The following is a 17,851-nucleotide window of genomic DNA, read 5'->3' on the forward strand; positions in this document are numbered from 1 at the left end:
TGAACACAAGAGCTCAGAACCTGCAGCACCTACAGCAGAGACAAAACCCCTAGGTATCCAACAAGTACCAAAAAACCTGTTGGAGGATGTTTTGTCGAGAAAGCCGCAGTATGACAGTGAGAAGGGAGTTGTTTACCCCATGCTTTCTTCCTCCCATCCAAAGGCAGGCCAAGTCACCAACCAAGGCCAGGATAAGCTGATCAAAGCAATGGAATCGGCTCTTCCTGCAGACCTGTGGCTCAACAATAACAAAGATATCCTAACAATGAAATATGGATTAGCCTGGAAGGGGTCTAAACTGTATGTCCCTGCAGGGTTGAGGCTGGAAGTTCTACAGCGAAGCCATGAGGTGAAACTAGGAGGCACTTTGGATTCCTGAAGACGCTCCACCTCGCCAGGCATCAATTTTGGTGGCCAAAGATGAAATTGGAGGTGGAAGATTATGTAAAAAGCTGTGCTGCTTGTGCAACGATGAAAACACGGAAGCCCCCTGAACTACTTCAATGAGTGGCCAGCCCTAACCGACCATGGGAAGAGATCGCAATGGACTTCATCATCGAACTCCCAGACAGCAGTGGGAATAGAGTAATCTGGACAGTTATTGATTTGGTTTCCAAGCAGGCATACTTCATCGCTTGCTCAGAGTTACTGTCTACAAAGAAATTAGTGAAAATGTTTGTGAAACACATTTATCACCTGCATGGGGTGCCCAAGAGGATCATTTCAGATCTCGGGGTCCAGTTCACAGCCAAGTTCTGGAGAGAGTTCCTGGGATCCATTGGGTCCACACAAGGACTGAGCTCAGTGGTTCATCCCAGCATGAACTGTTCAGCACAGAGGGCCAATGCAATGGTGGAACAATACATCAGGAGTTATGTGGACTATCAGCAAGACAATTGGTCGGACTTGCTACCCTTCACCGAAATGGCGTACAACAACAGGGATGACAAGATGAACAGAACAACACAACAACCGCCTGACAGCTATTTATACTGACAGCTGCCAGGCGGGGAACCAATCAGATCTTCTGGCTCTGGCTTCGGCTGCCAGCTGCATCTGGGAGGATGCAAAACTCCTTCCCCCGGATTGCGCATGCATAATCTTTTAAGTATTGCAGTTTTCTGCGCATGCGCTGGGAACGCCTTGGTATGGGAGTGTCCACCGTCATCGTTGGAGGAGAAGGAGGTCTGTGGTCGTGAAGCAGCTGAATGGAAGGTCCGACCCCCAGTCCAGCGTGAACATTTAAAGGTAAGTCCTGGATTGAGATTGCGATGGGCAATGCACAGTTCGGGAGGATGGTTTGTGATGGTTGTGGCTGGTAGGCGGTGTTGATTGCCATTTCAGTGCAGCCAGCTGGAGATGCAAGTGAATGGTCGTGCAGTGGCGCAGTTGATTTATATGGTGCCGCCAAAGTCGTCCATCGCTGAGTTGCATCCTGTAAGAACAGGGCCCATTAATTCTGTTACTAAACCCGGTAGCCACTTGGGGTCTCCTGCGTAATTTTGTGCGAATACCCCCTTCCCCACCAGAAAAGACAGTGGGGGCCCCTGCAATGGGGAAACAGAAGGGGCGTAAGGGATGGAGACGATCCAGAGTGGTATGGAGCCGGCGGCCTATGAGAGTCTCTGCAGGGCTCTTGCCGGAGGCTTGGCAAGGAGTAGTATGTTGGGCCCAGAGGTACATTTGGATTCTGGCAGGCCAGGAAATGTGGCATAGGCGAACGAGGGCCTCCTTGGCTGAGTGGACAGCCCGTTCGGCCATGCCATTCCCTGCGAGGTGGTAAGGGACCACCTGGGCATGGCGAATGCCAAAGCTCACCAAGTATGTTTGGAATGTCTCAGAAGTGAATTGCGGCCCGTTGTCAGAAACAATAATGTCTGGAAGGCCATGTGTCATAAAAAGGGATTCTAAAATTTGAATGGTGGTGCCAGATGTGGTGGAGTGCATCGGGAAAAGTTCGATCCATTTGGAGAGGGTGTCGACAACAAGGAAGAAAGTATGACCTTCTATGGGGCCCATGAAGTCAACGTGGAGACGGCTCCATGGCGCGGAGGGGCTGTCCTACTCCTGGCCAGGGGCGGCGGGTGGGGCAGGCCTGATAGCCTGGCATGGGGGGCACTGCTGAACCCAGCCAGCAATGTCCGCGTCCATAGAGGGCCACCAGATGTAGCTGTGACCAAGGCATTTCATTCGCACAATGCCTGGATGGCCCTCGTGGAGGCAGGTTAGGACCTGCTGGTGCAGGGCAGAGGGAATAACAATCCTCGAACCCCACACTAGGCAGCCCTGCACAACTCGTCCCGGCAGCGAAAGAATGGCAGGAACTTGGCAGAGTGAGTGTCCGCCGCCCAGCCCTGGCGAACCCTATGAAGGGCAGGGTCCATAAGGGAGGAATGGGCAATGTCAGCCATGGATAGCTGCAGGTGGAGATCATCAATCAGAGAAACAGTGGAGGCGGGAGCAGGATCTGAGACAAACAGGGGCAGTGGGCAGTGGCTTAAGGTGTCCGTGTGACCCATGTGCTTGCCGGGCTGGTATAGTAGGGTGTACGAATAGGAGGCCAGGAATTCGGACCAGCGGGACATGCGAGGGGAGACAATGGGAGGGGTCGGCCTGTTCCCCGCCAAAATGCCCAAATGTGGTTTATGGTTTGTCAGGAGGGTAAAGGACCAGCCATAGAGATAATGGTGGAAGCATTTTACCCCCACCACAGCCGCAAGGGCCTCCTTGTCCAGCTGGCTGTAATTACGCTAAGTCCTGGACAAGGTGCAGGAGTAAAAGGCGATTGGGGCCTCAGAGCCGTCGGGAAGAGATTGACTCAAAATGGCCCCAACACCAAAGGGAGAGGTGTCGCAGGTGAGGAGAAGGGGCAGTCGATCATTGTATTGAATGAGCACGGGGGCAGCTGTCAGAAGGCGCTTGACAGCCACGAGCGCATGTGCATGCGCATCACGGCTAGTTCAGACCCACGAGGCGAAGCTGTCCAAAAGCCAGTGAAAAGGCTCCACTATGGAAGCATTGTGGGGAATAAAGGCAGCGTAAAAATTGAGAAGACCCAAAAAGGCCTGTAGCTCCGCCTTATTGGAGGGCGTGGGGGGGTGGAAACAATGGTGTCAATTTTGGCAGGAGTGGGGTGAATACCGTAAATTTACTATGAGGTAACGCAAAAATTCAACCGAAGAGACGCCAGGCTGACACTTAGATCATTTTAAATGGAGCCCTGAAGCTCGAAACCTAGTCAGCATTGCCCTGAGCATTTTGACGAGTCCTGATTGATCGGTAGCAGAAATCAGGACATTGTCAAAATATGGCATGACCCCAGGAATGCCATAGAGCAACCACTCCATCAATCCTTGGAAAATCCCCAGGGCGACACTAATGCCAAATTGAAGGTGGTGGCATTTGAAAGCACAGTGGTGCGTAACAATAGTTTGTGCCGCCGCGGTGGCTTTGTCTATGGGAAGCTGCTGGTACACTTGGGCCAGGTCCAATTTTGCAAAAATCTTGTCCTGACCCAAGGAGTGCAACACGTGTTGCACAACAAGGACAGAGTAGGAGTGGGCCTGCAACACTTTGTTCACTCAGGGATCCATCGGACTTAATGGGAATCACAATAGGGGTTTCCCAATGGGAGTGATCTATGGGCTCTAAGATGCCCTGTGTGATCAGCTTGTCCAATTCTGCATCGACCCTTTCCCGAAGCGCAAAAGGCACTCTCCTGGCCTTAAGGCGGATAGGCGCCACCAAGAGATCCAAATTAAGGGAAATGGGGGTGCCCCTGTAGCAGCCCAAAACCGGATCAAATACATCGGCAAATTCAACAAGTAAGGAATCAAGGTCAGAGGCCAGGCAAAGGGAATTGATGCCGGTGATGGATAGCCCCAAAGCTCAGAACCAGTCAAGCCCTAAGAGTGAAGCTAGGGAGTTTCAGACCACAATGAGGGGCAGGGGGCCCTTGAAACGCCTATATTGCACAACAAAAGTACCACAGCCCACTATGGGAATAGGGTTTCCCTGGTAATCTCAAAGATGACATGTAGAGGGGGACAGGTGATGCCAACAGAGGTGAGGAAGCAAGGCTTTAAGGGTGCCCCAAGACATAATGGAGTGAGCTGAGCCAGTGTCCAACTCCATGGTGCAGGGCTGGCCTTCGAGGCAGACATGGAGATGCATCTTACCACAACCCCCCCAAGGCAGTAGAGGCAGAGTTCACCATCCAGTCAGGATTCGGCCCCTCAGATTCCGTGACGGCGTAGCACCCTTGGCACGTGGACGAGGAGGTTGAGGCAGGCCTGTGGCTAGGAACGGGTAATCTGGCTGCCCTCATGTCAGTAGGACCAAAATGGCAGACGGCCGCAATGTGGCCTTTTTCCCCACACTTGCAGCAAATGGCTGACCGGAACTGACAGGAGGAGCGAAAGTGATGGCCTCCGCAGCTGAGGCAGCCACTGCCATCCCTGAGGGAGTAGCCTTCGGGCAGTCAATAGCGAGGTTGATCTCAGACCACAGGTCTTCCAGACAGTGAACGGAGGAGTGAGGAAGCATAGCCAAGGCTGACAGAGGGAATTGCCGGAGATTCAGGGTTGATTGATCGGCCATTTCATAGGTATGCGCCTCGTTCACCGTGATTTTTAGAGTCAGTTCGGCCCAGGAAAGAATGTGGCAATGGAGATTAATGTCCTTGAGGCCGTAAATAAACTGCTCAAGGAGTGTTTCGTCCAAGTCCACAAATTCACAGTGGATCACTGCAGCCCTCAAAGCAGCCATGTACTGGCTGATTGATTGCCCCTCAGCCTGGATGCAGTGCCGGAAAAACTGCCAGCAAGCGAAACGAGAAGGAGTCGGTTCATAATGGATCTTCAGTTTAGCTAACAGCAGCTCCCAAGGCATACTGTGCACTGGACTAGGGGCGGACAAGGCTCGGGCAGTGGTGAACATCTCGGGCCCACAGTAATGTAGGAAAACGCCTCTCAGACAGTTCGGTCAGGTCGTGAGCCTGTAAGAAGCATTTGAAGTGTTCAAGGAATGCATCCCATGATTCCACCTCAGGACAGAATGTCGTGAAAACTGAAGCGGCTGCTATGGTGGGGACGTGGACGGGATCCGTGTCACTCATCCTCGTCACCAGTTTTAAGTTTTAAAGATGACTGCAGAAGAGCGTTCTTCACAACAGTTGTTTATTGCATAACTAGAATGAACAGGCATGACAAGATGAACAGAACAACACAACACCCAACTGACAGCTATTTATACTGACAGCTGTCAGGCGGGGAACCAATCAGGCGGCAGCAATTCTCCCGCCAGCCGGCAGCTGCACCAGAGCCAGTCAGATCTTCTTCTGGCTCTGGCTTCAGCTGCCGGCCGCGTCTGGGAGGACGCAACACTGCCTGGGGCTCTAATTTAGTTTTGGATGACATTTGGAATGCTGACAAAGTAAATAACATGTTTCTAGCTTGTCTGGACTTTATGTTGTTTTAGTGCTAGCATTCTATTCCATTCGAACTCTCTCTGGATGAGATGTTTACGGACTTGATCTCAGCATGTTCACTGACATTAAAAAAATTTGTAATTTATAGCACTGCCTATCCAAATGTTCATGAAACAAAATTTGGGTTATAATTTCTATGAAAGGAAAGCAGGTCAATGAATAAAACAAGAATGACAACAATAATGAACTTGCACCTTGGGCACATATATGAAAACTCAATAAGGCAAATGTTTATTCTTAATACTTCTAATTTTGAAAATCTATATTTTTCAGAGAGTGATATTCTACAGTGATGACAATAACACTCTCAGTGTTGGGGAACCTACTGTGTATATTGCATCTTCATTGTTTCAGTCGCTCTGTCACTCACTCACTCACTCACTCACTCTTATTCTGCTCATTGACTCACCAGTGACCTCAAACGAAAGGCCAAGCTGGCTCTTCCATGATTTCTCTCCACAACCTAATGATTTTCCAGGATCCATTCAGATCCAAACTATAAAGTTTGGATCTGAGTGGATCAATGTCAAAGATATAGAAAATAAATGAAAGCCAAAAAGTCACCCAACAAGCGTTACTAGACATAACAAAAAATTGTTGGCTTCTAAATAGGCTGTGGTAATGCTGTGGAAATATTTCTGTCCAGAAAAGAAAAAAAGGGTATTCAGTCTGCAGCAGGTTTATTTAGAATGTTCATAGGTGACAGGTTATATTAAGAGGCATTTTTGTGTCCATGTATCTCTATCTAATTGTGTGATAGTTAAGGTGACCAGATTTTCAGATTGGTAAAGAGGGACACCTTTGACCGGGGGGGTGGGGGGGTGTTGATTAAAAATTTTATACGGAGCAACAAAATTTTTCATATAACGCAAAAATAGTACTGTATTTTTTTATTTCAATATAACTACAATTTATAAATATAAATTGTAACTCTTGCCAAACATCAACATTTTGATCACGTGACCATGAGGATGCTGCAATGGTCGCTAAGTGTGAAAATGGTCGCTAAGTGTGAAAAATGGTCATCAGTCACTTTTTTCAATGCCATTGTAACTTTGGTCACTATATCACCTTTCTTGCCACAGTTCTTAAGTGAATAACTGCAGCTGATAAGTTAGTAACATAAGTGAATCTGGTTTCCCCATTTGACTTTGTCAAAAGGTGATATATGACCCCAGGACACTGAAACCATCATAAATACGAATCTATTGCCAAACATCAAAATTTTGATCGCGTGACCATGAGGATGCTGCAACGGTCGCTAAGTGTGAAAATGGTCGCTGTGTGATAAATGGTCATCAGTCACTTTTTTCAATGCCATTGTAACTTTGGTCACTATACCACCTTTCTTGCCACAGTTCTTAAGTGAATAACTGCAGCTGGTATTTTGTATTTTGGATAGAATCTTTTTTTAAATAGTCTAAGACAATTTAAAAAAAGAATCCACACAGAATAAAGCTATTTTAAAAAAATCCTATGCACAATAAATAAAATATTATTTTAAAATACATTTAAAAAATAAAAGAAAAAAACCCAGCTCACTTACCAGCAGGCACAAGTCAATCCAGAATGATGTAGATGTTAATACAAAGAACTGATCAAATTAAAATGGTAAAATTAATCAGGGAAATATTTGCCACCATTTTTTCTTCCACACGAGCCGACCTCCAACCTCCATGCCCCTCCCCTCCAGAAAATCCAGGAAGTAACACTTGCGGCCCCTCTAGCCAAGCATTTCCTGGAGCTCTATGGTACTTGGTCATTTTTTCTTATAAAATGAGGTAAAAGGGGCGCGGGGGGGTGTCCGTTTTCTTGCTTTAAAGTTTTAACATCTTCAATGAAAGTACTGAGACAGAGGGATTAGACAGGGTGTCTTTTGTCTTGCCCCGGTTAAGATTTCTTAAGCAAATCCACTGGGCTTTCAACATGAAGCCAGAAAATCGGGACTGTTTTAAAACGGCCCAAGACACGGGACAAATTGTTATAAAGCGTGACCATCCCGCTGAAATTGGGACGTCTGGTCACCTTAGTGATAGTCAGGTTTCTGTAACAGAAAACCATGTTTAAGTACCTTGTGCATTCTCAGATAATTTAGTAGCTATTGCTCTATTTTCCACTTATTTAGAAGCCACATGCCTCAACTGCTTCCTCAACTGCTTCTTTAATGGTTCATGGAAATGACTAGAAGAGGAAATTTATAGCTAAGTTATATGTAGTTGGATAGTGCAGCCATGCTGTATTTGATTTCATTTTCAAAAGCAAAAGATTAAAGTTAATGTTTATGCATTGCCTTTCCCCTACAATGTATTTTAGGTAATGAAATGTGGTAATTAAACTTTTTTTTATCAATCAGTTAATTATCTGATCAAATTAAAAACATAGATTGAAAAATACTAATCACATTTATTAAAGGGAAGGCTTTTTGAAAGAATAATGCTGTTACCTGGTAGCTTTCAAAGACTGGGGGAATTTTATCTGATCTATGTCTATGTCCTAAAAGTGCCTTTTTTAATATACAGATAATAATGGCATAATACTGCATGGCTAGTAAGGTGAATAAGAGTCTGATATCACAAAGGATAAATAAAGGCTCTCCACAGGGATAAAAGCCCATCATGGGTTAACTCTTGAATAATCTAATGAATCACCTGCAAAATTAACTTTATACACAAAGGCCTTACAATAATTCAAAGCAAAGTTTATGAAAAGATGATGATAACATATAGATAGCAAAGTCTCAGCTCAGTAACTAACCATTTATTTATGCTCTAACATTAATTATATATCATCCATAAATAAAATAAATTTATCTGAGTGATTGACAGTAAAACTTTTCATCATGAAGTAGGAAAGATATACCTAAAATACATTAAAACAGCATATGAATGACACCACAGAGAAATAGAGTACCAAAAATGATGGATTTGAAATGCACTTGGATGGAAACAAAACAAAACTAGATAGTCATTGTCTGGGTTTTCAGACAAAAAAAATGGAACAATTAGCATTTCAACAAAGCTATGAAGTAATATCTAAATATTAAATAAATAAATTTACTAAATAAATTTACTGTAGTAATATCTAAAATTGATAAAACAGTGTTTTAAACAGGCCAGAAAGTACAAAACTGTAGTTTTATAGTTCCAGGTATCTAAATATGCTTTTTGTTACTAATAAAATGCATGTTAATTGATTTAAGGGAACAATTAAAAAATAAACAAATAAAAAAATAATATTTTTCTAATATTGATAGTATGATATGGAGAGTTTAATAGGCAATCTTTTTAAATTATGACTATTTATTATACACTGTGCATGTGCTAATTACCAAAAATTGATATATTCATGTTCTTATTTAGACCAGCTCTGAACAATAGTGTGATGAACACTTTGACTTTTATTAATACTAAAAATATACATGCTTTTTATATACAACAGTACTGTATATATTTTTATATAAAACTTTTCAAAGCAGATGCCCCGAAACTGTATTAAAACCTCTGTAATGTAAAAATGCCAGGAAAGATATAGTCTAAGTATGATTGAATACGTAAATCTAGTTTAAATCCATATCAGTGAAAAGCTGCTATTAAAAAAAGACCACAAAGGTGTTTTCATTCAGAGAGATGTGAGGAAGGTTACCTTGAATGGAGTGGAATTATCTATCTTGTCTCTTCAGTGACTCGCCATGGTGTGATACACTTAGTCATAAAAGATCTTACCATGAGAAATTAGTCAACTCCTATTTATCTTAGTATGGCTGAATAAATATGAGTAAGGCCTCAGGATCTTTTATAACCATATGTGGCCATATTGGCTCCTCTATTACACATCCCTGTAGCTAGGAGGTACATAGACCTCCTTTCATTCCCTCACACATATACTTTAAAAAAGAGACAAATTATTTTTTCTTTAGAGATAAAAATAGACTAGAGTAGAACAAAACAGAACAGAATAGAATAGAATAACAGAGTTTGAAGGGACCTTGGAGATCTTCTAGTCCTATCTCCTGCTCAGGCAGGAAACCCTATACCATTTCATATAAATGGTTGTCCAATATCTTCTTAAAAACTTCCAGTGATGGAGCATTCACAACTTCTGGAAGCAAGTTGTTCCTCTGGTTAATTATTCTAACTGTCAGGAAATTTCTCCTTAGTTCTAGGTTTTTTCTCTCCATTAGTTTCCACCCATTGCTTCCTGTCCTGCCTTGAGGTGTTTTGGAGAATAGCTTGACTCCCTCTTCCTTGTGCAACACCTGAAATATTGGAATACTGCCATTGTGTCACCCCTAGTCTTTCTTTTCATTAAAATACATATCTAATTCCAGTTTTTATAGGTTTTAGCCTCTAGTTCCCTAATCGTATTTGTTGCTCTTCTCTGCATTCTTTGTACAGTCTCAACATATTTTTTACATTTTGGCAACCAAAACTAGATGCAATATTCCAAGTGTGGTTTTAGCAGGGCATTATAAAGTGGTATTAACTCTTCACATTATTTCTTCCCTCTGTTCGTGCAACCTAGAACTGTTCAGCAGAGTGATGGCATGGAAAAAAAAATTATCCTTGCATCTAAATTCTTTGGAGATTCTCAGTCATCGTGGTCATAGTTGTCTCAAAGGTGCTTTTTCAAAGGACAAACTGGATTGTTTTTCCAAGAAGAAGAAGAAGAAGAAGAAGAAGAAGAAGAAGAAGAAGAAGAAGAAGAAGAAGAAGAAGAAGAAGAAGAAGAAGAAGAAGAAGAAGAAGAAGAAGAAGAAGAAGAAGGAGAAGAAAATATTTTACTTCTAATCCAAGAAGTTTCATCAGTTCTGATGGTGGGGGGAGGATGGAAGGATAGGTACTGACAATTGAGACTAGATGGAGGGATGATGGAAGGATAAGTACTGATAGGATGATGGTGGTGGGGTAGAAGAATTGTATTTTTTGCAGTCGTCTGGTTGTTAGCACTATCTCTGAGAGCTGTTGAGGCCACTTGGGATTTATCTGTGGCCTCAGAGTCACCTGAATCAAGGTGTAATTGATTGTGGAATCTTCTTGGAACTTCTGAAAGGGCTGTGTTGTAGACAAGAGATAAGTGGTGCCTTATCCCCTTCCCCCTTGTTGAGAGAGGGCTGTTCAATTTTAATATAGATGGATTCTTTTTCCTTTCTTTCAAACCATTGATTCTCTCTATCCAAAATGTGGAGTTTGCTGTCTTCAAAAACCTTTGTCTTACAAATGCATATGGACTGTTGAATCTTATCCTGATGGATTTGATCTCCTATATTGTGCCATACACTTGTGAAGTGATTGTGTTGGTTGAAAATCCTCCTGAACTTTTCAAATATTCCTGCAATGTGTGGAATGACAACTCTGTTACGTTTGTTGTTTTCTTCTTTGTCTGTAATGGAGGAGCTCTTAATAAAATAATAAAAATTAAAAAGAGCATGAGAATGAAAAATTTTAAACATAGATAGCTTCTAGGATGTCATTCTTATTTCATTGTTCTTCCCAAACATTTTTTCTTCCAAATAATTGGTGCTGTACTTACAAATATGTTTCTTTAAATGTAATGGATGGAATCATATGATGGAATCATATGATGGATTTCTAGATAGTAGTAAATGTTATTTTTCCTTCCCAAAATAACATTTTTAAACCACTGCATCATATGCTTACATGCTAGTTCATTCCTTTAAGAAGCATATTTTCTAAAGTTGTGTCCCTCAGAGTAGATATTGTTAAATGACTACTTTTTGTCAGCATTCTAATGCTGCTAAATTCAAAGTTAAAAACTGAATAGAAAAGAAAAGTGAAAGCTTTCCAGGACAGACAGGATAGGCAAAAATGAGAACCTGTGTCTTATCATGTCAGATTTTTGTCCATCTGCCATTAGCAATCTAATTATTTCCTGTCTGATTCTATTTTTATAATTTTTTTTTGGAGTATTTCAAAATATAAGACTGGGATTTTTTTTCTGCAAAAAATAAGATATTGTACTTGTCCATTTCCGTTGGACTCTTCTTCTAGTTCTAGTTGAAATTAGTGACTAGATTTATATATCACACAAAACATGGCTTTCATAACCACAATCAGATTACAATATATAGTGCTATCCATAAGGCTAAGCCATGAACTATAGGTAACAAATTAAATGACTAATTATACTCAATTCTTTAAGCTAAAAGCAAATTAGCCCAGTCACTTTTTTTCTCTTCCATTTTTTTCTCTCAATTATTTCATCACAGTTTCAGGGTTCAGCTCAAAATATACTGCTGTTAACCACAAACTCAATAATTGTTGCTTTGGCCACCAGTGTGTTTAGTAAAATAAAACAAATAACTTTTGGAAGAAACAATGAGCTAAGTCTGGACTTAGAGCAGACCCATTGATTTTAATTATTCTTTAAATCCTATTAATTTCATTGGAGTCTCCCTTAAGCATGACTAAGTCTGAATCTAGCCCAAGATATTCAAAATGAATACTGATACTATTGTTTCTGTGCTAGTAAATTAAAAGAAAGTAAAGAATAAAAAAGCACATTGTTTCTTTAAATACTACCACTGTGGTGCATTTAAGGTCATGCACTAGTTCATCTTAGCAGGAAGCTGGAACTGTGCCGATTTCTTCATAAGTCTGGACTGTAAAATCTTGTGATGAGGCAGTAGTTTATCAGCCCTGGAAATGTCTAGGAAGACTTTGGCTTAGTTTTTTTTTTGTTTTTTTTTTTGTGGATATTGGCAAAGGCAGAAGGAAAGAACCCATTAATTTACTACCGTAATATATGATTTGGAAAGAGACTAAATAAATATAGTACTAATTTTCAGTTTTAATCAGAGCTGGCAAGTTCCCATTTTGTGAAATTGGCATTAGTTAAACAAATAAAATTCTGCGGAATTTCCATTAAAACAGGAGCAACAACACCCTGTGGTTGAGTATCTTGAAGGATTCACTATAGTTGTCAGATAAGTCATTGAGCCCAAAAGTTAAAATTATGTCTGTAAATTTAACAATCCCTCCCTCAACAAAAACAAATAGAAATTCTGGGTATCAGGCAAGATTTGATTAGACTGCTGTGGTGAATGAAAGAAGGGAAACGCAAAAGGATGAAGGAATTTTTCTGGGAATAAAGGAAAAGCTGTCTCTACAGCTTGGGCGTGCCACTTTGTTTGGAACACTTTTTATATGGAAAAAAAGGATTATAATCAGCTTCATAGAAGTCTTTTCATTCCTGCTTTCGGCACTTGTTCCTTTATTGTTTTATGAGTTTGTTTCTTAAGCTTTTGGAAAACTAAATCTCAAATCCACACTTTGTCTAAAACATAGCATGCTATTGTTGAAAGAAATGTCCTCCTGGGTTCGGCTCCAAGTGGGGAAAAAGACACTGGAGACATGGAAGCTGCTTGGAAAGATGGTTTATTTGTGGACAGGACCACATGGCTTGAGTCCTGAACAGAAAAGGTGATGACATGCTTCAATGTTGGGGGAGAAAAGAGAAGGCAGGACTGAGATGCCAAGTCCCTGGTTTTATGCCCTCTCTAGCCTTTGAACTTGATCTTGTATTCTGATTGGTTGTCAGACTACCATGGGGCCATGCAGGGGCAATTCTCTAGGCTGCCTTTTGAATCCAGGTTTGGTTGAGCTCTCAGATGCCATGTGGCAAATTGGGAAAAGTGCCAATAATATCATGTCTTAACTCTTTATTATGTAAAGGGACTAGCTTGGCCTTCTTAATGACCTATTGACAAAAAGTTGGGGGAGGCAGGAAGCTGCAGGAAGTTTCTCTTTAAAACATTTCTCCCTTTCACATCCAGGGAAATATAATATTCTGCCTTTTCAACATTTTGTAGGATATTTCATTTCTCTAGGAGAGGGCTGGGTGATAACTTTCCACACTATGAAACTACTGTGAAAGTTCAAATGGTTAATCTTTACTTACCAAGAATAGTTATCATGAATAGCTAAACCTACCACCTTTCAAACTCAATATCTAGTTATTCTGAAGTGGGAAAAGTGCTTTGGATTCAATATCCTTGGTGACTCTTTTAAAAAACCATACTTTTTCCTGGTAGATGTTATTTCACAAAAAAACATACAGGTAATTCCCAGGTTACAGTGTTCCCTTAGCGAATGTTCAAAGTTACATGATCAGTGTTCCCAAGTTTTACAAACAATTCCTGAAACTATGAATCTTGCAGCATCACTAAGGTGACCAGATTTTCAGATTGGTAAAGAGGGACACCCTTGACCGGGGGGGGGGGGGGGGCTTGATTAAAAAATTTATACGGAGCAACAAAAATTTTCATACAACGCAAAAATAATATTGCAATATTTTTTTATTTCAACATTACAATTTACAAATATAAATTGTAACTTGGCAAACATCAAAATTTTGATCACGTGACCATGAGGATGCTGCAACGGTGAAAATGGTCGCTAAGTGTGAAAATGGTAATCAGACACTTTTTTCAATGCCATTGTAACTTTGGTCACTAAATGAACTGTTTGAAAGTTAAGGCTAGCTTGCATTATAATGCCTTATGCTGGCTTACATTTTCAAGAGAGAGAAGCTAAACTCCTTGTTAGAATTGAAATAGAAACGAATAGAGTAGAGTAAAATAGAATAGAATAGTTTATTAGCCAAGTGTGATTGGACACACAAGGAATTTGTCTTTGGTGAATATGCTCTCAGTGTACATAAAAATAAAATAAAATAGTAAGATAGTGGGATCCTTGCTCACCAAGCTCAGAAAACAGCGATCCCACGATCTGCCTGACACCTCCTCTTTCCCTAAGAGGTGGTGAGGTGGGGGATCCTTGACAGCCAAGCTCAGAAAACAGCGATCCCACGATCTGTCCCACACCTCCTCTTTCCTCAAGAGGTGGTGGGGTGGGGGATCCTTGCCAACCAAGCTCAGAAACCAGTGATCCCACGATCTGTCCCACACCTCCTCTTTCCCTAAGAGGTGGTGGGGTGGGGAATCCTTGCCCATCAAGCTCAGAAACCAGCGATCCCACGATCTGTCCCACACCTCCTCTTTCCCTAAGAGGTGGTGGGGTGGGGAATCCTTGCCAACCAAGCTCAGAAACCAGTGATCCCACGATCTGTCCCACACCTCCTCTTTCCTTAAGAGGTGGTGGGGTGGGGAATCCTTGCCCATCAAGCTCAGAAACCAGTGATCCCACGATCTGTCCCACACCTCCCCTTTCCCTAAGAGGTGGTGGGGTGGGGGATCCTTGCCCATCAAGCTCAGAAACCAGCGATCCCATGATCTGTCCCACACCTCCTCTTTCCCTAAGAGGTGGTGGGGTGGGGAATCCTTGCCCATCAAGCTCAGAAAGCAGTGATCCCACGATCTGTCCCACACCTCCTCTTTTTCCCTCTCTTCCCGGGCGGCACAGACTGAAACAGAAGCCGCGGCAGGAGAGCCGCAGGGGAGGCAGCACAGGGGCTTGGCTGTGACGCGAGGAGGTGAAATGAACTCCGCAAAGGGGGAGAAGGAGGAGAGGAGGGCTGTTCTCCTCCCCCCAGCACCTCCCGATTCCCACCCATACCAATTCATAACATGATTACTCACCAGTGAGTAAGCGCAGCTGCAACCCCAAAAGATGAAATGAAATGGAGACTCGCGCAGGCGTGCTCAGCTAACGGAGTCCAGCCAATCAGTGAGCTGGTTGGGATGGAAAATTTTCAGCACGTGGCGTGCTGAAAATTTCCCATCCCAGCCAGCTCACTGATTGGCTGGAGTCCAGGCCAATCCAATCAGTGAGCGGCAGGCTGGGCTGGCTTAAATTTGTAGGATAGAACGGAACGATGAGCCAGCCCAGCGAGCTAGCAGCTGATGGGCGGGGGAGCGAGGGAGCTGCGAGCGCCAAAAAAAGCGTGTTTTTTAAAGAACCGTGCGGGACGCGGGAAAATTCATGAAAAAGCGTGGCTGTCCCGCCAAATGCAGGACGTCTGGTCACCCTACGCATCACGGCAGTTCTTCACCCTTATGAACAACCCCAGAAGCTGTGCAACATTCATCTTGCACTTTGCCAACCAAAACTGAGTTTTGGAGGGGTGGGCAAATCCCCAGATTATTAATGGAATGGGCAGTTAAGGAAAGAATGGAAGTTACTATAGTGTATACCAGTAGAATAGAAGATAGTGCCTAATCAATTCAAGTTTGTCAATATCTTTTTGGATCCTGAGCTTATCTTCTGGGGTGTTGGCCATACCTGCCAGTTTAGTGTCATCTGAAAATTTGATGAGTTCCCTTTCTATTCCCTCATCTAAATCATTTATGAAAATATTGAAGAGTACTGGGCCTAAGATGGAGCTTTGTGGTACCCCAATATTTACTTCTCTCCATCTGGACATAGTACCATTAAGGACTACTTGTTGAATATAGTTTGTCAGTCAGCTACAAATTCATCTAGTGGTGATATTGTTTATTCCACATTTTTCCAGTTTACCAAGCAGTAGGTTGTGGTCTACTTTGTCAAATGTCTTTCTGAAATCTAAATATGCTATCTCCACAGCATTTAGCTGATCTACTAATTAGTGACTTTATCAAAGAATTAAATACAATAGGCTCGGCATTATCTGTTTTTAACAAACCCTTGCTGGCTACTAGTTATAACTTTATTTGCTTCTTCTTCAGTGATAGCTAATCTTTTTGCCATCACATGCCAAAAGCGGGGGAGCACAGAGGGGTCATGTGCGGGTATGTCCACACCCATAATTCTATGTCTGTGAGCTATATATTTCAGTTTGTCAGAGAGATTTTTGCGTAGCTATTCTGGTTTCTTCTTCAATTTCTTGTTTTTCTTGTTCATTGATATTGTGCTGGAGTGGGCTTTTATGATCACTTTTTTCAGAGTTTCCCATGCTTCTCGAGTTGTTTTCCCCTTTAGATTTTCATCCATGAACTCTTTCCTAAGCTTTCTCTGAGCTTATTAAAATCAGTTCTTTTAAAGTTTACACACTAGTTGGGTTTTTTTTATTGCTTGTGTTTGCATTATGTTGACTTCTAGTATGACTTGTCACTTTCACCTAAGGTTCAGGCACTTCAACTCCCTCTTTCACTTCTCTATTAGCAAGAATTAGATCCAGTATAGCTTTACTTCTAATTCTCCCCTCTACCTTTTGGATAACAAAGTTGTCGACTAGGTTGGTTTGGAATCTGTTTGCTCTTCTGCTTGCTGCAGTGTTTGTCTCCCAGGTCACAATATATTTAATAATTGCCTAGACTCGTGATGGTGAACCTATGGCACATATGCTGGAAGTGGCACTCAGATCCATCTCTCCAGGCATGCCAGCCTTCTGGGTTCTGTCATACATGCATGCTAGCCAGCTGATCTTTGTATGTGTGGGGGCTCTGGAAACTGGAAGAGCAGCTCCCTTTCACACGTGCACGTGCTGGGAAGCTGAGCTTCTGGTTTCCGGCATGTACATGCATGCCGATCACTGGTTTTCTGATTTCTGGCATGCATGCATGAACAAAGACTAGCTGGAAGCTCAGCTTCTCTCTGTATGCATACGTACCAGGGAGCTGCTCTTCTGGTTTCTGACACTCCCGCATATGCAAAGACCAGCTGGCTGGCATGCATGTGTGCGCTGGAATCCGGAGGAGCAATGGGCCACAGCTGGCATGCCTGGAGAGATGGCTCTGTGGGCCACTTCTGGCACACATGCCATATGTTCGCCATCATGGGTCTAGGCAATTACTGAATATAGTGTGATCCACTGGTTGCTGCCTCCAACAGCCTCCCTTCTTGTTTGCTATTCAGCCGCCAATTCACTGCTCTCAGTTGCCTTTTTTCCATTGATGTGTTGTGGGTTATTTGGGAATCAACTGTGCCTTGGATCCCATAGATATTAAGTATTTCCCAATCTATTCATAAGTTGGAGATACTGTTGTTATGAAAGCTGTGGTTCTGGGGTAGACTGGGCGAGCATCAATTTGTGGAATGGAAGAACCACTGACTCTTCATTAGGACTGTCACATCATGATATAAGAAACCTGCTGTTATAGGGATTCCCTGGCCTGGATGTTCTTTTTTCTTTTTTTCTTTTTAGAACAATGCTTAATGACAGAAAGATTTGTTAGGCTACTTTGCAGCTCTTCCAAGTATTTTTATCAGACTGTGGGATTTATGATTAACTGAAGTTACAGGTTCTTTTCATACATTCCCAGCCACAGAACTATCCCATGGCATTTTATGATAAAACATGGCAACAACAAAACCAAACATAGGATCAGGTTTTTAAAAAATAACTCTCATCCTAATACTATCTAAAATCACAAATAACTGTAATTATAACATGAGGGCAGTAAATTATAAGCAATAAAATATACTTCTAATTAACATACTGAAAACTACAAGTCGTTAATGGTTA

Source organism: Thamnophis elegans, chromosome Z (genome assembly GCF_009769535.1).
Source record: "Thamnophis elegans isolate rThaEle1 chromosome Z, rThaEle1.pri, whole genome shotgun sequence".
NCBI classification, from domain to species: domain Eukaryota; kingdom Metazoa; phylum Chordata; class Lepidosauria; order Squamata; family Colubridae; genus Thamnophis; species Thamnophis elegans.